This window comes from Trachypithecus francoisi, unplaced genomic scaffold (assembly GCF_009764315.1).
Source record: "Trachypithecus francoisi isolate TF-2019V2 unplaced genomic scaffold, Tfra_2.0 Lachesis_group6, whole genome shotgun sequence".
In the NCBI taxonomy this organism is placed as follows: domain Eukaryota; kingdom Metazoa; phylum Chordata; class Mammalia; order Primates; family Cercopithecidae; genus Trachypithecus; species Trachypithecus francoisi.
This window is the reverse complement of record NW_022681471.1, coordinates 64,750,828-64,774,294: the sequence shown is the minus strand read 5'-3', so window position 1 is coordinate 64,774,294 and position 23,467 is coordinate 64,750,828. Positions and strand designations below refer to the sequence as shown.

Below are 23,467 nucleotides of genomic sequence, written 5' to 3'. Positions count from 1 at the left end.
TCTCTGATGATAGTTTCTTTTGCTGTGCAGAACCTCTTTAGTTTAATTAGATCCCATTTGTCAATTTTGGCTTTTATTGTCATTGCTTTTCGTGTTTTAGACAGGAAGTCTTTGCCCATGCCTGTGTCCTGAATGGTATTGCTTAGGTTTTCTTCTAGGGTTTTTATGGTTTTAGGTCTTACATTTAAGTCTTTAATGTATCTCAAGTTAATTTTTGTATAAGGTGTAAGGAAGGGGTCCAGTCTCAGTTTTCTGCATATGGCTTGCCAGTTTTCCCAGGGTCATTTATTAAATTGGGAATCCTTTCCCCGTTGCTTGTTTGTATCAGGTTTGTCAAAGATCAGATGGTTGTAGATGTGTGGTGTTATTTCTGAGGCCTCTGCTCTGTTTCATTCGTCTATATATCTGTTTTGGTACTAGTACCATGCTATTTTAATTACTGTATGCCTGTAGTATAGTTTGAAGTCAGGTGGTGTGATGTCTCAAGCTTTGTTATTTTTGCTTAAAAATGTCTTGGCTATACGGGCTCTTTTTTAGTTCCATATGAAATTTAAAGTAGGTTTTTTTCCAATTCTGTGAAGAAGGTCAATGGTAGCTTGATGGGTTAGCATGAAATCTATAAATTACTTTGGGAAATATGGCCATTTTCATGATATTGATTCTTCCTTTCCATGAGCATGGAATGTTTTTCCATTTGTTTGTGTCCTCTCCTATTTCCTTGAGCAATGGTTTGTAGTTCTTTTGAAGAGGTCCTTCACATCCCTTGTAAGTTGTATTACTAAGTGTTTTATTCTCTTAGTAGCAATTGTGAATGGGAGTTCACTCATGATTTGACTCTCTGTTTGTCTATTATTGGAGTATAAGAATGCATGTGAGTTTTACACATTGATTTTGTATCCTGAGACTTTGCTGGAGTTGCTTATCAGCTTAAGGAGATTTTGGGCTAAGATGATGGGATTTTCTAAATATGCAATCAGGTCATCTGCAAACAGGGATAATTTGACTTCCTCTTTTCCTATTTGATTAAGCTTTATTTATTTATCTTGCCTGATTGCCCTGGACAGAACTTACAATACTATGTTGCATAGGAGTGGTGAGAGAGGGCATTCTCGCCTTGTGCTGCTTTTCAAAGGGAATGCTTCCAGTTTTTGCCCATTTAGTATGATATTGGCTGTGGGTTTGTCATAAATAACTCTTATTATTTTGAGATACATTCCACTGATACCTAATTTATTGAAAGTTTCTAGCATGGGCCGGGCGCGGTGGCTCAAGCCTGTAATCCCAGCACTTTGGGAGGCCGAGACGGGCGGATCACGAGGTCAGGAGATCGAGACCACCCTGGCTAACACGGTGAAACCCCGTCTCTACTAAAAAATACAGAAAACTAGCCGGGCGAGGTGGCAGGCGCCTGTAGTCCCAGCTACTCGGGAGGCTGAGGCAGGAGAATGGCGTAAACCCGGAGGCGGAGCTTGCAGTGAGCTGAGATCCGGCCACTGCACTCCAGCCTGGGCGACAGAGCGAAACTCCGTCTCAACAACAACAACAACAAAAAAAGAAAGTTTCTAGCATGATGGGCTTTTGAATTTTGTCAAAGGCCTTTTCTGCATCTATTGAGATAATCATGTGTTTTTTGTCATTGATTCTGTTCATTTGATGGTTTACATTTACTGATTTGCATATGTTGAACCAGCCTTGCATCCCAGGGATGAAGCCAACTTGATTGTGTTGGATAAGCTTTTTGATGTGCTACTGGATTTGGTTTGCTAGTATTTTATTGAGGATTTTTGCATCGGGGTTCATCAGGGATATTGGCCTGAAATTTTCTTTTTGTGTGTGTGTCTCTGCCAGGTTTTGGTATCAGGATGATGCTGGCTTCATAAAATGAGTTAGGGAGGATTCTGTCTTTCTCTATTGTTTGGAGTAGCTTTAGAAGAAATGGTACCAGCTCCTCTCTGTACCTCTGGTAGAATTCAGCTGTGAATCCATCTGTTCCTGGATTTTTTTGGTTGGTGACTATTAACTACTTCCTCATTTTAGAACTTGTTACCTATTATTGGTCTATTCAGAGATTCGACTTCTTTCTTGTTTAGAATTGGGAGGGTGTATGCTTCCAGGAATTTATCCATTTCTTCTTGATTTTCTGGTTTATTTGCATAGAGGTGCTTATAGTATTCTCTGATGGTAGTTTGTATTTCTGTGGGATCAGTGGTGATATCCCATTTATCATTTTTTGATTGCATCTATTTGATTCTTATCTGTTTTCTTCTTTGTCTGGCTAGCAATCTATCTATTTTGTTGATCTTTTCAAACAATCAGCAGCTGGATTCATTGATTTTTTGAAAGGTTTTTCATGTCTCTATCTCCTTCAGTTCTGCTCTGATCTTCCATGTGATAGTTTCACCGAAAGAAAAATGTTTAAGACTAACAGTGTAATAACTTGGCCACTACTTATTGACTTTCCTGCTATATAATCTTTCCTTGATCAAAATATTGCTATACATGTGGTTCATCTTCATCATTAATTTAACAAAGAAAGAAAGAATAAAATTCTATGTAAACCAAAACATTAAATTCTTAAAAGTTACACCATAGAGTAGTGGAAGAAACTATGAGTTAATAATTTTCTGACCTTGGCATGGAGAAGTCCTTTCTAGCTTCAAAGTATGAGCAGAGTGGGGAAAGAAAGGGCAAAATACAAAGCTGAATATTGTTAGGTTTGATTACAACCTAATTTTAAATTACTGTATGTTAAATGCACTATCAAAATGGAAAGCAACATTCTGCTGATGAAGTCTGTGCAACATATTCCGTATATAAATGGTTAATACACTAGTAGGTAAACAAAGCTTATACATGCCTATGAAAGTCATATGAAGGACAGCATTTGTAGTAGAGATTTCCATCTAGAAAACTGCTGCAACTATTAGATGAGAAATAGTAAGTTCCTGAACTAAAACAGTAGAAATGGAAATGGAAAACCAGCAGGATTTGTTGTTTGATTAAAGTTCAGGCTAGAAAGGGAAGTATCAAGATATAGGTACTGGCCATTTACCTTTAAATCTACCAAAATCATATGGTATAGTATAGGTTTCCAAATGTACTGTCATGTCCTCATAAAATAGAGTATGCAAAAAATTAAGCAAAAAGAATTTCATGTCATTCCAAAACCACTCACATCCAAATCAATGTTTAACCATAGTAACTTTTTCACAAATGGTTTCTGTAGTACCCACATCTAGCAAATTTAGACTAGTACTTCACGTCAACACCTGTGGTTTTCTTTTTAGGTACACTGCCAGGCTTTTTGCTACACTGCTTGTCATCAGGGTAATTCCTGTTCCTTGTCCTTCTACGCATTATTATCCTGTCTGCCAGTGGTGTACCAAATTAGTAATCAGCAACAGTTTTTCCCAGCACAAATTATGTCTTATGTCCCACTTCAATTTCTATCCTTTACCACCACACACACAGTGTTGATAAGTTTTGTGTTCATATATGACCCTTTCACCACCCATTTCATTATCTTGGCTGTGCTTTTATGATTTTCCTGCTCACTTAATCAAACCAGCTTACATCAGTGAATATCATTTTTATTTTTACTGAAAAAGGGTCAAATTTATAAAATATGCCTCTTCTAGATTTAATTTCTATTATGTATAATATATTTTATTTGTATTGTTAACATTGAGTGAATATCTTTATTGATTTACAAACATGTTCATAATATGTTGCTGAGTGGGGAAACAAAATCATGCAATTATGACACATTATTTAATTTTTGTTTTATGCACACAAATACACAAATGTTCACCAAGTCTAAAGGACAAAGCTGGAGGTGTCACGCTACCTGACTTCAAACTATACTACAAGGCTACAGTAACCAAAACAGCATGGTACTGGTACCAAAACAGAGATATAGACCAATGGAACAGAACAGAGTCCTCAGAAATAATACCACACATCTACAGACATCTGATCTTTGACAAACCTGAGAGAAACAAGAAATGGGGAAAGGATTCCCTGTTTAATAAATGGTGCTGGGAAAATTGGCTAGACATAAGTAGAAAGCTGAAACTGGATCCTTTCCTTACTCCTTATATGAAGATTAATTCAAGATGGATTAGAGACTTAAATGTTAGACCTAATACCATAAAAACCCTAGAAGAAAATCTAGGTAGTACCATTCAGGACATAGGCATGGGCAAGGACTTCATGTCTAAAACACCAAAAACAATGGCAGCAAAAGCCAAAATTGACAAATGGGATCTCATTAAACTAAAGAGCTTCTGCACAGCAAAAGAAACTACCATGAGAGTGAACAGGCAACCTACAGAATGTGAGAAAATTTTTGCAACCTACTCATCTGACAAAGGCTAATATCCAGAATCTACAAAGAACTCAAACAAATATACAAGAAAAAAACAAACAACCCCATCAAAAAGTGGGCAAAGGATATGAACAGACATTTCTCAAAAGAAGACATCCATACAGCCAACAGACACATGAAAAAATGCTCATCATCACTCGCCATCAGAGAAATGCAAATCAAAACCACAATGAGATACCATCTCACACCAGTCAGAATGGCAATCATTAAGAAGTCAGGAAACAACAGGTGTTGGAGAGGATGTGGAGAAATAGGAACACTTTTACACTGTTGGTGGGATTGTAAACTAGTTCAACCATTATGGAAAACAGTATGGCGATTCCTCAAGGATCTAGAACTAGATGTACCATATGATCCAGCCATCCCACTACTGGGTATATACCCAAAGGATTATAAATTATTCTACTACAAAGACACATGCACACGTATGTTTATTGCGGCACTATTCACAATAGCAAAGACTTGGAATCAACCCAAATGTCCATCTGTGACAGACTGGATTAAGAAAATGTGACACATATACACCATGGAATACCATGCAGCCATAAAAAAGGATGAGTTTGCGTCCTTTGTAGGGACATGGATGCAGCTGGAAACCATCATTCTTAGCAAACTATCACAAGAACAGAAACCAAACACCGCATGTTCTCACTCATAGGTGGGAACTGAACAATGAGATCACTTAGACTCAGGAAGGGGAACATCACACACTGGGGCCTATCATGGGGAGGGGGGAGGGGGGAGGGATTGCATTGGGGATTTATACATGATATAAATGATGAATTGATGGGTGCTGACGAGTTGATGGGTGCAGCACACCAACATGGCACAAGTATACATATGTAACAAACCTGCACGTTATGCACGTGTACCCTAGAACTTAAAGTATAATTTAAAAAAGATGAAATAAAGTTGATATACTGTAAAAAGTAAAAAAATAAAAATAAAAAAAAGAAAATAAAATGCCAAAATAGTAAGAGATGTTTTATCTTGTAGGGGATATTATGGATTTTTTTTCTGTTTTGGCCCATCTACATTACCTAATTTTTCATCAAAAAATGGACATTATTTGTAGAACAAAAATCTTAAAATGAAGCAATGTAATAAAAGCAATATAGAGTTCTTTAGAGACTTAAGTTTACTAACATGGAGAAAAACTGATCTTATACTTCTTTTTTCTTATCTTTTTTCATAGTTCTGCTGATTGAGGAATAGATCGGGAGCAAATTCTGAAAGTCTCAACTACTCTGGACTCTCTACATTTACAAACTGCTTAAAAACAATTATTTTTTTCTTTCGGATGTATTTCAAATGTGTTTGTGCATGTGTGTGTGTGTTTGTGTGTGTGTGCGCGCGTGTGTAACATCACTGTTTATGCATGTTTGCACAGTTATTCCTTATATACGGCATGCTTTATTTTCCTCCTCTTTCTGAGGTATGCCAGAACACATCAGTAAATTTTTTAAAAATTCATTGAATTTTGAGTAAAAATGTTTGAGTAGTCCTAAAATGTTAACTATGTTTTGTCAACATGTACCTAAATAAATTTTGTAAAAGTGGTTCAAAGATCTACTAAAAACATGATTAATTTAGCACATACTGACACTTTTAAAAATCTATGTATCTCATTACTTAATCATAATTTGCATGACGTGATCAGTATCTCATAAAGTCTTGGGCTTTAGGTAGTGAAAAGTTATTATTTGTAGAATAAAATCCTAAAATTTTAAAAAACAAATCGAAGCTGTGTAATAAAAGTAATATATAGTTTCTTTAGAGACATAAATTTGCTAAAATGGAGAAAAACTGATCGTGTGCTTCCCTTTTCTAATAATTTCATGCACATTTCCTAATTGATGAATAGGTCTGTTGTATTTTAATTTAAATTACCTAATGCCTTTTCCAGGGAATGGACTCAAGTTAATAGATTTATCATTTCTAAAGTTGTACTGTTTCTAATAGACTTGTATTTAGTTTTCTCTTGAAAATCTGTATATGCTGTTTCATAGTTCTAAGTTTCCTCACCCATCCTTCTATTACATAAATATAATAATATTTAAATAATTGTTGTAATGGGGAAGTGTTAGAGCTTTGAAAGTAAAAATTCTGATATAATTTAAAAACAATTTTGCATCAAATAATTTATTATAACTGCTAATAAGTAAAAAAAAATGTTCAATATGAAATGCATGTTAGGCTGTCTGTGTCCAGGAAATTGACTTAGAGAGCTGGGTCACAGATTGAAAAGTCATAGTTGATGCTGAAAATATGAAGGGAATAAGTTTTTTTTCCATTAGCAAAATAGTGGTAACATTTAAAGAAACATAGCTTTTGATAATTTGGAGCTAATGAAACTAGAATATGATTACATTTGTTTACTGCTAATTATCCTTCCATTAATTATTGGTTAGTATTCAAAATAATTAGCACTTCCAGAAGATAGCAATCATGGGCAAGAAGAAAAGAGTAACTGTTTATATGACATGGAAGTTCCAATTCACAAATAAAAACTAAGCCAACCATCTGGATATTTCTAAACACCCAAACATCATCTAAGCAAAACATACAAATAATATGACCTAAACAAAGATTTTTTAAATGTATACTTTTCATCAGTTGATTCTTCATTTCACAACATATCCATTGTGTCTGTCCTACGTGTTAAAAATTGGAGTCATGAGATACTTCCTATTCCCTCAGATTCCTGATCTTACTTCTTCTGTATTTCTGGTCTCATTCGCTACCAAAGTTCAATTGATCACCCACTATTGTCAATTCCGACTCAAAAATAATCCTCAAACCCTTTTAACTGAAGTTATCTGAATCCTGGAACTCCTCATTTCTTACCTTGACTGTTTCAAGAAACTTACAACTGATCTTCCTGCCTACAATATTCATTTTTTTCCAAATTCTCTTTCACACTTCCAATAGACATATTTGCAAGCACATATTTGATCATCAAAGCTTGTTTTTTATATTATCCTATTTTATTTATGTAATACTACATTGAAGTCATTTATTTTTACTTATCTTTCTCACTAGACTCAGCTCTTTAAAGGCACTGAGATTATGAATTATTTGCAATTGTCTCTCTAATGCCTGTGTCTTAGTAGGTTCTCAGGAGTTTTTCTGTGAATGAATGAACAGGCAATATATTTCAAAACTCCATGACTTTGCATGAATTATTCCCACTCCTGCAAAGCTTTCCTCCCTCTTATTGTGCTTATTTCTCCCTATTTCACTGTAGCCAAGCTTCTTCTCATTTCAGGGCTTTTGACACTTTCTTCCCTTCTGTGATGGTCTTGCCCTCAATTCCCATCTCTATAATCTACCTAGATCTTTACAATTATTCAAATATGATTTTAAATGTCATTTCTGCAGATAGGACTTCCCTGACTATCAAGTCCACAAGCCCCTGCCTCACCAAAATAGTCTTTCTCACAAGAACATGTTTTTATTTAAGATAAATTACCACCAATGTAATTTAAATATTTATTTTTAATTTTTAGAATAAGAAGTTACTGTATTCCCACAGTATACTATATAAGCTCCACTAGAGCAGGAGTCATGGTTTGTTCACTACTGTATGGTTACTCAGAACACTACTTGGCTCATAGTAAGCACTCAACAAATGTTTTCAATAATAAATATATGCATGATTGCACAAATGAATAAAAGCAGTTCTAGCCTCGTGACCAATGGTTTGTAGGTCTCAACTTAATCTACTAAAAATGATAAATATACTTTAGACCTTTTTTTGCCTAAGGAAAGGTCACGTCCCTACAAATTAGCAAGTTGGTACTTTCTAACTCCCTGCTTTCTTATCAGTTTCTCTTTTATGTTACACTTGAGAAACCCTGGAAAAGAAGATGGAGGATGGCCTACATTTGCCCGAAGTAATGAAAGGTGCTAAAGAGAACATAAATAAAATAATGCAGATTATCTAAGAAAAGGGAATAAGCCATCAACTTAGATGACTGGAAAGCAGGATATCTCAAAACGCCTGTCACAGAGCAGGAAGGAGGTAGGTGCATGGCACTGAAGTGGTACTACTCCACTGGTAAGCTTAACAGAATAACTATTCTAGAGAAAGGAAGGGATGTCTCTTAAATAGGTGACCTACTCTTCATGCTTAAACACATGAATATCAGTTACACAAACACTTGCTTCTTCACAGTAATCAGTGATCAATTTTAAATAAATTCTGTTCATATTTATCTCTTTTCAAATGAAAATAAATATTTTACCTGCTGTCATAGTCTCCAATGTGCGTGAAAGTGTAGAGTATCTGAGAACTTTTTCTACTATTTTAACTGCAAGGGCAAGATTGTAGCTGGGATACATACTAAAGGTCAGTTTGACACAAAGATGGCAGATGCATAGCAGGGAACTACTCAGTTTCATGCTGCATTTCATTGTAAATTAATATCTTAACAATAATTTAATTATCTTCTTGGTACTGTCTATTTAAAGGTATCCAAGAAATTCAAATTAATTTTGCCAAGCTTTTGGTGAATGATTCTATTGGCTCCAGTGCAAAATCCAACCAGGAGGTGGCTCTTTTAGCAAGTATAAACAGCTTTCAGGAAATAAACACTATTATTTTGTGGTGACTTTAAGATTTGCTTTTATGAAAATATTTTATACAAAGCAATTATGCAGTCAAAAGTGCCATTTGTTTTATTTTGAATTTTAAAACCAGCCAGCAAACATGGACATGGAAATGGCATCTGTCTAATAGGAGTGGCCAGGGACTAGTTACTTTGGCTAGTTGAGTGTTTTGTTTAACTAAGAAGTTTCATTTCCCAGTCAACTAGATTTTGCTCCTAGAAGATCCAACGACAAGAGAACTTGGGACTTCAGGGATAATGGTGGGTGAGCCTAGTCCGGTGAGAAACACTGAACTAGGTCAGATATGCTTCTGTATATCTAAAGCTTAAGCCCCAAATGAGGGAACAAATCAGAATACAAGCATGCTAACAGTAAGAACAAAGAAAAGACAGTGACTACTGAGATTACTTTTTCAAGAATTACAGTTTGTAAAATTACCTTCATAACATGGTAATACAATGCAGTTCTTAAGAGTGTAATTTTAGATATGGAAATCGAGAGGAGAGAAAGGGTTGTGTAAAATAAAATTTTCAAAAAGGTTTTCTTAAGCAGGTAAGATTTGTGATGGCCTGAAGTAATGAGGGTAGTAATTGCTTGGGCGAGTTGCAAGTAGAGAGGGTGACGTTTTGGTATAAAGCCCGCTTGAGCAACATTTTAAGGAATAGGAAGAAAACCAGCCTGAGCTGGTAATAGAGAAAAATGAGAGATAAAACATTAGAAGTTTTCAGAGAGCATCTATCTCTGAACAGAAAATCATAGACTAATTTTAAAGTGCAGAGTACTCTGTGGGAACCACACACATTCATCTCTGCCTGTACCCTTGAGAAGTATGGCCAGACCCACTCACTCTTGATGCTGATGTGCATTACGTGACAAAAGCAAATGCAATTTTCTCATTTTGGAATTCAACAGAACAGTCCTGGATGCTGTTATAAACTCGAGGTATATCTTTCAAGTGAGTGAACTTGCCATCAGCAAAGCAGTAGTTGCTGTTTGAGAAAAAAAAAATCGAAACCAAAAAGGTCACTTGTTGTCCAGCCTGTTTCTCCTGCCCTGTAGTTTTCACCTCCTCCTCTCCCCAGCCCAAATAAAAACAAAAAACACTAAATTTACTTATATATTGATGTGGTAGGTCTCTAGGTGAAAAAAAAGTATCAGTGGTCTAAGAAAATAAAATACAGAGTATAAGCTGTGAAGGGCAACCTGTTTAGCTTCTCTGCTATAAGGCACACAGTTAATGGCATGGATTTTGAATTTTTATATAGCAGTTATTTATTTTCAACTCATTTAGATATTTTAGCAGAAAACTTCTTATTTCTTATTTTCTTAAGGTTTTCTTACACAGGCTTGCTCCTTGTTTGAGTGAGACTTTTATCGCATTTCGACTTTCAATGATACTTCGTTTTCTTTGGAATAATTCGCAAATTTCAAAATGGAAACCTTTAAGAAAATATAAAGCATTCAGCATGGATCTGTAGCCGTATGTATTTCATGAGACCTGTGTTTCCCACCAGTCAGATCTGAATTTTTGCATAATGCTTCATGACTTAATTATGACAGATAAGGCAATGAGAAGGCTGAAACCAGAAGACAGTTCAGAAACAAGCCATGACTTACCTGTTGGGTGAGGGGTCAGAAGAGGGCGCCACAGCCTTTAGGAGCACCTCTGTCAAGCTCGTGCTAACCCTTTAAGTAGGAAGGCAGTCAGAATGATGAAACCACATTATTATTGTTTTAAAATAATTATTGGCTGTTCCTGTGTAGGCAGTTACAGGAAACGTTTCCTCAGAAAATGGAAATAATCATGCTTGAAACTTATTTTACTATTTTTAAAGTTTCTACCTCTAACTAGAGTTCTCAATGCAATTAGTGTTTAAAGATGGGAAGTTCCAATCTTTTGTCTGTGCCTAGCTAATAGAGAAATACAAAATAAAAATTCTCAAGCTTAATTATTGTTGTTATTTTAACCCAGAATACCAGAGATTAAAGGTATCTTAGAGATTGTATTCAACTCTTTTATTGATAGCATGAGAAACTGAGGCCCTGAGGAGCTACACATTGAGTGTTGATAGAGTTGGAAAAAGATTCCAGGATTCTTAGCCTTTTGTGATGCTTTTTCTAATATAGCAACTAGTAAATCCAGTAACAATTTGTGTCTATGGTGGCAATATATAGAGGAATTTTTCTTATCAGTTAGTGATTCTTAATCAAGCATTTATGGATGAAATGGCATTTACATAGAATTATTTTAAAATACTTCAGTAGAAAGTGGGAGGAAGGACAGATAAATACAACAAGATTTGAAACATGTTCTTAATCACTGAAAGTGGGTTAGGGTTCACTACACCATTCTCTCCATTTGTGTGTGTGTTCAAATATTTCTATAATAAAAAGCATTTTCTGTTTTTGTTGTTGTTGTTGTTGTTTTTCTTTTTTGGAGGTCTTGCTCTGTCACCCAGGCTGGAGTGCAGTGGTGCAGTCCAGTCTTGGCTCACACACTGCAAACTCCATCTTCTGGGCTAAAGCAATCCTCCCACCTCAGCCTTCCAAGTAGCTGGGACTAGAGGTATGCACCACCATGCCTGGCTAATTTAATTTGTGTTTGCATGTGTGTGTGTATAGAGATGAGTTCTCAAGCCCAGGCTGGTCTTGAACTCCTGGGTTCAAGTGATCCTTGCACCTAGGCCTCCTAGAATGCTAGGATTACAGGTGTGGGTCACAGCTTTCAGCATAAAGAGCATTTTCTAAAAGTAATGTGTGTTGGGGAAAGAATATGTAACAGGAAATTAAACCATTATGTATAGATTATGTATAATCTATGGATTTTAAATATCTATGATTATGACCATAATAAATATTTTTAAATAAGAGGTTTCTTAATACCAATAAAAGTTGTATAAATACGCACCTGCTAAAGAGAATGTGCCTTTTCACAATACTGTACACTGCCATGTGCTAACATGAGGCCTTTTGTTTTGGAGAGAAATATAATTAAGTTCACACTGTGGAAACTAACTTTATTATTTGCACTGTGTTGCAAGATTCCTTCAATTTTATCCAGAGATATAAACATATCTAAGGTGGATGTGTATGTTTATAATACAGGGGGACACTTCTCAGGTTCAGGTGGGATACTTCTCAATACAGTTTGATTATGTAGCAATTGATTTGAGAGTGTGTTTCCAAAGCAATTTGAACATCATCTGTGCATAAAAATTTTCAAGACGAACCAATCACCAAGAAGCAATTCCTTTATTGTCATACACACATCTAAATACGCAGATGTGGAATGCTGATGATCATCAAAAAGAACCAGGGGAGCATCAGTTAAATGGATTCAGGAAGGGAATTTGAGACTCTGGCTACAGAAAAATGTACTGAATTATATTGGGTAAAGGGGATATATTTTAAACACTTGCAAACAAGGGCCATCTATGCCTACTGGTTGTACAACACAGATGACAACCAATAATTTTTGTAACAAAAAGCTAACTTAAAATATAGAAGCAGCCCCCTCCCCCTAATTAATGAATTAATAAACAAAAAGCTCTGAAAGCTGAAAATTTAGGGGTTGGAGAGGATCATGCTGTGCAAATCATTTTTCCAACTGTTTCTCTATGATTTTTCTGCTTCAGAAGACCGGATAGGAGAGTGTTTTCACTTCATAAAATGCAATGAGCATCTCACTTTCCACGATTAAATAGATAATTTGGCTTAAATCTACTAACATCCCATACACTAGCATTTTTTTTTTCTACAAAAGAAGCTAGGTTTTGGTACTTTTTTTGGTAATTTTTGTTTTGGTAATTTTTTGTTCCAATGTTCATATTTCATAAATTCACATTTGTGTTTCTTGGTACATAAGGAGCAATATACCAAGAAAGGAATTAGCTCCATGGTACACTAACCATTTGCAAATAATAGTTCATCCTATAAAGATTTGCTCTCTGTTTTTGAAGGAAGTTTCTGGGCAAACAACATTTTGAGAAAGAAATTCAGATACGGGGAAGGAAAGATCATGGGGAGCAGGAGGCTTTAAGAAACCTGGCTTGTGTATGTGATTTACTCATGTTGAAAAGTATGAAGATTAATGAAGCCAAGTGCATGGAAGGTAGAAGAATATCAGATTTCAATTACAATTGAGTTACCCACTTGGGAGTCAGTTTTAGATTGGAGCTGGTATGAGGGAATAGGGCCAAAATATGAAATCTTGGGTACGCAAAAGCTAAAATAAGATTGATGGATTTAAGAATTGTGTTTTATTTGGAATAAATGATTACCTTAACTTCCTTTATGGACCACTGCAATTTTGGTTTAAAAGAAAGGATTATCACTTTTAAATTATCCTGTAGTGTTGAGAGTGCAAGCATTCTGTAAGTAATAGTGGAGAAGGAGGTGTTGTGTGGGAAATGAGAGAAAGAGGGGAAAAACTGATGTCCAAAAAGAATATGGTACTTAGAAATGAATTGTATTGGCAGTCAGGAGACCTGTATTTTAACCACAGTACTGATATTGACTTTATACGTTACTGTAAGAAATTTTCTTTTTCTCTCTGGGCCTTTCTTTCCTGATGTAATCATTTAAGATGATTATACTAAATGGTATAACCCTTTATAATTCTGCAATTCAAGTTAAAGTTATTTGGAATCATTTATTGCAAATTTGCTTGGTATTGACTAATGTTCACTTATATCTGATAGCAACAAATAAAGCTAACACGTTAATATAAATTTTAGTTGGAGTCTCCTGCTACCATTCTAATCTTGTTAATGCTAAATGAAGGTTACACTTGATCTTGAAGCATTATACTGAGCACAACTTCTCACTGCCTGCAGCTGGAGATAAAAGTGGAGTAACTGTACATGATTGGGCTGTTTACTAAATCCAGAAAAACACAACCTGGAAATGGTGGATTTAGAGTAATCTCCAGCAATAGCTTTTTTTCTTCTATGTTCTAAACTCCTCCTGGGTTTTTACGGTTTCCAGTTAAAGCCTGATGTTCCTGTCCTAGTTGGCTTCTCTGCTGTCTCCTTCATGGATCCCTGAGATTTATGCAGCTGTTAGGGAAGTGATCCGTTTTTAGATATCTCTTCTGCCTATAGAGATTATAGACTTTGCACATCTGAATCCATCTATATCGAGACTCTTTCCCCGGTCCAACTCTGTTCATGTCTTGCCCTATATTTTGGTTCCTCTCTTTAACTCACTATTAACATCTTACATCAACACCCCCTGTAACTGGCATTACATGTTCAAATATGCCAGTAAATTTAGCAAGGAAAAATTATATGCCAATCTACTAAGGCTCAAGCAATAGCTCTTCTTTATAAAAAGCCACTAATGCACGACTTGTCTCCATGAGCTATATAGTAGGTTGGTGCAAAAGTAATTGCAGTTTTTGCCATTAGAAATAAGAGCAAAAACCACAAATATCTTTGTACCAACCAAATAGAAAAGAGATTGTCTTTCTCACATAGTGAAACATTCCTGTGACCACATCAATCTCATTTCTGCCAGGCCTTGCTGTGTGATTGCTGAAAACAAAAAAAATCTACCCTTTCTGAGAAATAGAAGTTATTTTCTATATATTCCAGGGACACAAAGCAAATTTAGACCTGACCCCGCCTGCCACAATTGGTATATGTGATTATTTAGCAGATTTTTGGACAAATACTTTATCCTAATAATTAACTTATTACTATTTATAATGTAATCAATTTTATTTTTTTGCAGTTACTATTATTTCTTGATGTCAGCTGTTACATTTTTTCAAACACAGAGTAATATAATGTTTCCTTCCAAAAGAAGTTAAATAACTTTAAATAAAATTAAAATTGCCTAAGTTAAAAAATATATGCATACTACTATACATATTAAGTGGTGATAAGCAAGTATGGAAAAAGCATGCAGGAGGTACAAAATGATTAAAATTTGAGAAATACAGGACCAGATAACCTCAAGGTTGCCCTTAGATTTTGTGATTTCATCAATTGTGACTTAATGAAGAATGAAATTATAAAGTTATTTTATCTCTACCTCCTTCTTCTCCATCTTCCACTCAGTGCTATGTGTTTTAGTACTGAGTCCTTACTTGTTCCAAAAGTGTCAGCTCTGCCTAAGTCATTTTCAACAAGAGTTATTCACCTCCAAATGAAAGAGTGTCTTCCCACATAATTACATTGCTCTTCTTGGAAATCACTGCAACAAATATATATTTTAAAAATCTATTTTAAAATCTACCTTTTTTGTGTCAGAACTTTAAGACAGACAAACCAGACATTCTCATTTCACTATAAATGCTCATCTAAATGCCATCTTCAGCTGATGGGTAGAGTAAGCCTCAAATGATCGTCTAAAATCTGGGGCCGCATGGTTGTTTTACAAGCTGGGGCATAGATTCTCTACTATTGTGGAATGTGTGAACCATGAATGGTAAGGATCCATTTGAGCATCTGAAGTTCAAAATAAAGCTAAAAGAAGAAGCTAATGTTCCAAACAAAAGATCCATTATGGCCACCATGCAGAGGCAATTCCAAATGTCCCTCAAAGAAAGCAGGGCTGGGCTTGTGACTCATGCCTGTAATTCCAGCACTTTCGGTGGCTGAGGTGGTGGATCATCTGAGGTCAGGAGTTCAAGACCAGCCTGGTCAAGATGGCAAAACCCCATCTCTACTAAAAATACAAAAATTAGTTGCGCATGGTGGTGCACACCTGTAATCCCAGCTACTCGGGAGTCTGAGGCAGGAGTATGGCGTGAACCCGGGATGTGGAGGGCGCAGTGAACTGAGAACGCACCACTGCACTCCAGCCTGGGTGACAGAGCGACACTCCATCTCAAAAAAAAAAAGAAAGAAAGCAGTGTACTAAGATTCAGTATTTTTAAAAATCCCTTAGGGTTTATGACACCCACCTACCTTTGCTTCACTAGGGCGAATAGAATTCTTAACATTTCGCTCAGGAATCTATGATTTTTCAACCCATGTCAACATTTGTCAAGGTTGTGTTTTTGTTGGATCTTTGAACAATAGAAATGAATGAGAATCTTTTACATGTGAATGGCACCTATACTTTTTTTTTTTTTTGAGACAGAGTCTCACTGTGTCACCCAGACTGGAGTGCAGTGGCACAACCTCGACTCACTGCAACCTTCACCTCCTAGGTTAAAATGACTCTCCCAACTCAGCCTCCTGAGTAGCTAGGACTACAGGCACAAGCCCCCACGCCATGCCCAGCTATTTTTTTTTTTTTTTTTTTTTTTTTTTTTAGACAGGGTTTTACCATATTGGCCAGGCTGGTCTCGAACTCTTGATCTGAAGTGATCTCCCTACCACCTCGGCCTCCCAAAGTGCTGGGACTACAGGCATGAGCCACCGCACCTGGCTCTAGTACCTATAATTTTATTTACTTCTTAAGTTTCACACAACCTAGGAAGGTAGGCAGAGTAGGTACTAGTATCCTTATTTAGGAGAAGACAAAATTGAGAACTAGCCAGAGAGGTACTTGTGATTTATATTTTACATTAGAAGCAGAGTAGGCAGCATAACTCTAGAGCTAAGATACTTTGGTGTCTTATGAGATCCTAGGTTCTATCTGGACTAATTTGTCACTGGAAGTAGCACTAGAAAGGGTTTTAGAGAATACAACAAAAGGTAGAGGTAATAGTCCTGAACACTTCCTTCAATGTTCAGATACATCTTGAAAAGCATGCACAGTCTCATTCTCCCAACCTAACCTGAGAACTGAGCACCTCTGGAAGAAGCTTCCTTGCTACCCTGGTGTAAACTGGTAGAGGGAATCCATCTGAGGTTTATATAAGCAAAACTTTTGACCTACCTAGTTGGAGAATATGACTAAATAGACCATTGCACGCTATTTTTGTTGTTGTTGTTTTGTTTTCAGATGATGAAACCTCAGATTTTCACTTTCAATAACATATAATATGGCAATAAATTCCCTCCAAACATTGATAAAGCCAGAAGAGTTAAGAACAACATATTTTCAGCTATCCTTTTGTCTCTTATCAAAACAGATTCTAGCATATCGCTGGGAACCAAAGGAGAAAGAAGACCAGGCCAGAATTAGAGATTTAGGAATCATCAATATTGAGGTGGTAGTTGAAATCATAAAAGTAAATGTGTCTAGCGTGAATAGGCAGCATGAGAAGAACAATAATTGCCTGGGAAGTAATATGGGGAAGAACAATATTTAAGTGTTGAGCAGAGGGGGAGTTTACCCAGAAAAAGAGAACAAAAGGAAATAGACAAAAGGTAGCAATATCAGTATGGCTACTTAATAAAACTAAGGAAGCAAAGCTCCAAAAAGTGGTGATGAACAGTGTAAACCACTTTAAAAACGTCATGAATAACGATGACTTGAGGAAACATCACATTATATATTAATTGGGAAGCCGCTAGTGACCATCAAGTGAGTATTTTCATTAGAAAATGTTGAAGCCAGGTTTTAAGAGACAGAATAAGAATATGGATGCAGTGGGTAAAGGTTACTTTAGATGTTTGGGTATGAAAAAATATAACAAAATTATGATTTGGAAATTATCAGTGGAAAATAATTTCACTATGTTTAATAATTTATAAATACTTCTTACCTTAGAAATCAAAACAGAATGATAGTTTGATGAGGCAACATGGTAAATGTAACTTACATTTGTCTGTTTTTAAGCAAATAAACAAAAGCACTTAAGTGTGTGCTTTTTGCATTTAGTTAGGAGAAAAGAGAAATGAGTTCATTGACACCTTAGGGTGGCATAGGATTGTATATAAAAATATTCTTCCTTTCATTTCCCACTAAGACTGAGTAGTGCCACCCACACTGTTCTTTTACTCTGGGGACATCTTTTCACAGTTCTGATGGTACCATTTTAAAAACCTTCTGAATGTTCTAGCTATTTCTGTTACCTCTTGATGACTTCCTATTTGCCTCTGTTTACAAATTTTAGTGAAAAAGGAGGTTAAGTGAAATAAATGGGTCAGTGCTGATTTGACTAATCAGTAGTCTAGAAATTAAAAAATAGTTATTTCCAATTTGGCCCCAGTATCTTAAATTTCATTAACAAATCCGTGACTTTGCATGTGTATTCATATAGAGTGTATGCCTCTTCTTTAATTTTTATTTTTTGCATAGCAGCTTCTCTCTGTAGCGTTCAGTGATGAGGGTCTCAAAATTCATATGAGGACCTAGAGAAAGTCTGACTAACACAATTTGTTCCCCATCTCACACCTTCTCTTTCCTCTTCCTTGTATTTCCCTGACTTTTTGGGGGGTTAATTCCCAAGTTGAATCATAGTCTTTCAACGCCTGCCAGTTCCAATTTCTCTTTAAATGTTACTGAAATCTGAATTCATGCAATCCCCAATCTGGGGTGAAACATGTTCATGGCCTGGGCAAATGATCAGGTAATATTTCATAGGCAGCAGTGAGTATTATCCAAGAATGTAAGGCATTCATGAGAAGCCTGAATTCAGCTTAGCTTGAGTTTTATAAGTGGAGTCTTCAGGGATTTCTTGGCTTTTCCTCATTAGAAAAATATACATGTTTCAAATCACTAGTAATCCCCAAATGCAACTTATTGGCACCTGTTTGTTGAAAACCATTTCCTGTTCAAGGAACTCAGTACTTTCATTTGATCACAAAATTTTCCACCATCTGTAAGCCTCTTATCCTTCATTTTAATATTTTCAGTAATTCTGCTTCATGTGTAGATAGTTGGCAATGTATTTCAAGTGGCAATATTGATGTTAAATAACTTTTGTGTTATTTCTATGATAATGATAATCATATTACATTGTTATGCCATTCAAAATCTCATGCTGCCATATCAGAAGGGGTGACCACTATTTTCCACAGGAATATTCTAAACACTTTATATGGGAAACTTAATTTGTTTAATAAGTACCCTTGTATCCACTTTCACGGTTAACTTATCCTAAAGACAAAACTCCTTGCTGACTGGCAGGCTCTGCTCAATAAGAATCATAGCTCAGCTATTAAGTCCTTAGCACCTATATGCAGGCCCAAGACTGCAACCAGAAGAAATAATAAAAAGAACTCTGGCTTAAAACCTGAGATATTTCTTTGTCCCCTTTACTGAAGCAATGGACCAACTTTATTGACTTAGATGTGCCTATTATCAAGTATTTGTTTAACTGATATTATGTCATACCACCTTTCAAAAATATTCCTGCTTTCTTGTCCCTTAGCCACCATTTAAATACTATCAATAGATAAACAAGAAAAGCCTCAATCGTTTGTGATAATTTCTCCTTGCAATTAAATAAAGCAACACAAGCAAGAAATGATAAACAATAATAAAGTCAGCTCATAGACAAGGCCAAATTATTCTAACTACTTTGTGCATTTCATTTGTGATTAAGGTGAGTGAGAGGACTATCGAATTGCCTGTCTTTAGACAGTTTTGGTTTCTCTGTTTCGTCTGTTTTACTATTGTATTTGTATAGGTGAGTATTCAAAGGAAAACAGTGTTATGCTTAGTTTACACATGTCCAATATCGCAAAGTTTACTCAGAGAGAGTGACAACATTAAAACTTTCCGAAAGAAGAATTTGAGGAAAGTTGACAACATTTTGCTTATCAAAGATCTTACTTACAAATGGAGACATATGTCCATTTGTGGAGATTCAACTAGCTGGGGTAAGCTTCCTTGAGCATGACAGAATACGAAAAAAACTGGCTACATAAAGAGTGCCTTAATCTGTCTACAACAAATGGTAATCCACCAACTAGCTTGCCTGTGAATACAAATATTACAGTTAAACCCCAATTCCAGCAAATTAGAACAGAAGATCATGGATGCCAAATTCTCTCCACAAACCAGGAAATAATAACCAAGGGAAAATGAACCTTGAGTATTTGAATAAAACAGTATTCTCAAAAATCATTTGAAGCATGTTTTTCCTCTGTTTAAGGAAATGCAATCAATCTAAAGGAACATCTAGATCATTCACTGTTTTAACAGTCAAAGGCTAAGCAAGAGGAAGAGTCTCTGCTGAGTTCATTACAAAAGGTTCATTCTCTTGTCAAATAGCAATTACTTTTAAAGCCACCCCACCAAAAATATCCCCACCATCTTAATTCCCACCCACCTACTCACTAACATAGAACAGCATCTCACAAAAATATCTAGACACTTAGGAGAGGAAAAGAGTGGGACTGGTTCAGCATCCACTTCTTTCTACTGGACTATGAAACTTTCTTTCCATTTGCTAATTATAATGGTTGAGAACACAGACTTCGGTACCAGACTGATGTCAAAATATGTCTCGGCTGTCTTTCTTAGCAGTGTGACTTTTGGCAAGTCATTCAACACCTCTGTGCCTCAGTTTCCTCATCTGTAAAATGTAATAATAATAGAAACTAATTCATAGGGTTGTTATGAATATTACATTAATTGAAATATGTGTTTGTTATTTTAATGCACGTAATCCCTCATCATGTACTCTTTGTGACTTGGGTTTCATCGAGGCCAAGAATATTTGTCTGGTTGGTTACATTGAAGTTCAAAGCAATCCCTAATATGAGGAGCATTCGTATACATGCTGTGTTCAAGTGGGATGTATAGCAATTAGCATGGTTTGTGTAGTGGGTGTACACGAATCCCTCTTAATTATATGTGTGTTTTTATGTGTGTGTGTGTGTGTGGTGTGTGTGTGTGTGTGTGTGTGTGTGTGTGTATTCATACTTTTTTGTCATGGCTATAACTGAAATTCCTAGGCCAGTTGACAAGTGTGTTTTTTTTTTTCACAAGAGTAAATTTTTAAGATTATTATTTTTCTTTTTCCTTTGTATGGAAACTTCTACTACATTGTTAGTTTCCTATATTCTCAGCAGACAAGTGATTTCAAACCTAATTTAATTCGATTATTTTCTTTAACTGTTGCTGGTTCAAGCTCAAAATTAAAGTACAGCTTTGTGGGCTGTGAATTTCATTAACTTATGTTCTAGGTTTCTTTCAGTGCCCACACAGACTCCCACACTCTCGCCTTCCCCTCTGAGTCCCCAGGGACCCACAGCTCTGTTTCAGAAAAAAAAAGCGGGGGGGGGGGGGCTTGCGCTTTCATTTTACACTTGTGAAACAGCCAACTTCAAGCCACTATTGCCCCACCCGCACTCCCGAAAGACATGGATGAAAAAAAGTCACTCATTTTTTGTCTGCTTTTGCCTTGTTTCATATGGATCAAGTTGGGTTTGTTTAGCTTTGAAACTCCTAATGTTGCATTACTGCTGCATTACTGTTGGTTGAACTGCTCCCACCCCTCTGTTCTGTTGCACACAGACAGGAAGGTAGATAAGCCATGCCTGTTAGACACATGGTAAAACAGTTCACAGCTGCTGAAGCCAAAGCCTGCATTCTTGTTCAAATGTGGTTAAGCTGGGAAACTGAAGTGTGGGTGTCTATGGAAACAGTCGCTCAAGAGATTATGAGATGAGACATAGAGAAACCAATTTGTAAAGGGGATGTGCTAACTCCATCCTCCTCCTCCACTTTGTACTTATCAAGTGGCAGTACAGACTAGGAAGGCCACCTTCAAATTTTCCTTCAAACACATTTAGCTGCTGTGTTACTGCTTTTCCCTTGGTGGAATAGTTTAGTTCTGAGTGCTCAGGGCTATAAGCAGATTTTACTGGCTGCAAGCTTCAGAAACCTACCTCTCTCCACAAAGACACAATCCCTCTGACCATCATCCTTTCAAAGCATTGACTCAAAACTTATTTGGTGGTGCAAGGAGACTTCTGAATTGTAGAATGGAAAGAGCATTAGTGTTACAGTTAAGAATTTTTTTCTCAAGTCCTAATTTAGCCAATCATTAGCAGTATCTAAGGCAGTTATACAGACCATGGAAGTCAGACTGCCTGGGATCTTAATCTCAGCTCTGCAAAATAGTAGTTATATAACCTTGGGCAAATTACTTAACCTCTTTTTACCTCAATTTTTTCATCTATGAAATAGTTACAGTAATAGGTCCTATACCTCACAGGGTCATGTGAGAATTCAATGAAATAATACATATACCTGGTCCAAGATAAGATGGTAACATTTTAATAAGTAAATGTTATATTCTTCCTCCATCATCACCATCATCATCATCATCATTTCTATATTACTATCTGGGGAAAATCAAATAATCTTGCTTCTCCTTAGTGAACTTAGTTATATATTGATAATCATGACCTGCAGATGCTGTGAAAATTTCAAAATTTACTAGTTCCTAGCAAACACAGTAATCTCTGAAATGTCATATGAACTAAAGCATGATAATAATTTTTTATTGATTATTATTAAGTATAGAAGCTAGCAAGTGACTATATACCTTTTTTTCTGGAGTGAAGTCAAATCTAAAAGTGAGAACACAAGCACTTATTTCACAGTTATTTTGGTAAAATGAATCCTAGTTATCCCCTTCATTGGCATTTCTTCCATGATTCTTGCAAATTTACCCATTAGATTCCAGAGATAGTCATGTCTTCAGAGAATCAGTTCAGATCTTCTAGAGTATACAGGACTTGGCTGAAAGATCTTTTGATCTTGGCATGAAATATCAGAGACAATTCTAAGATGGGTTTTCTTCAGGTGATTTGATTAGATAAGCCTCTGCATTATCTATGAAATCTAAAAAAAAAAAAATTGGAAACTTTGTAGACTCTTCTTGATTGTCCTATTAATTCAATGTCATGGTTTCTCTGTAGGCATTCCTTCACCAGAATAGTCAAAAGACTCTGAAATTAAACTCTAATATCACAGCTTTTTACAGTCTGTGGATGGGGCTCAAAGAATCTCAGCTTTTTCTTTTTTGTAATATACTTTTGTCTATTGACAAAATGAGCTGGATGTGTGTGGACTTATGTTTTAATGTTTGACTCAAGTGAAACTTTGATTGTTCAAAGTTCCTAAAAATGATCACCTATCATCATCTTCATGATTACTTGCACAATTGTACATAAGGCTTCACTGCCAAGATCTAGGGAGAGGCATTACTTGCCATCATTTCTTCTTATTCAACCTTATGCAGCTAAGAACAAAGAGGACCAGTAGCTATGTTGTATGGTCCATGGGAGTTTTTTAATTTGAATTTTTAACTATAATTTTTTAATTTTTATTTTTTGTGGCTATATCATAGATGCATATATTTATGGGGTACATAAGCTACTTTGATACAGGCATACAATACAATATGCAATACCCACATCAGAGTAATAGAGTATCCATCACCTCGAGCATTTATTCTTGATTTGGGTTATACACACCCTAATTGTACTCCTTTAATTTTCTTAATGCACAATAAATTATTGTTCACTGTAGTCACCCTGTTCTGCTATCAAATACCAGATTGTATACATTCTAACTATACTTTTGTGTCCACTAACCATCCCCTCTTCCCTTTTCTACCCTCACTACCCTTCAAAGCCTCTGGTAACCATCTTTCTACTGTCTATC

General features: G+C 35.9%; 1 pseudogene; it reads right to left on the bottom strand.

Moving 5' to 3' along the window:
- Window positions 1-14,034, bottom strand: part of LOC117077724 — a 97,475-nt pseudogene extending 83,441 nt beyond the window's left edge.
- Window positions 14,035-23,467: the final 9,433 nt, after the last annotated feature.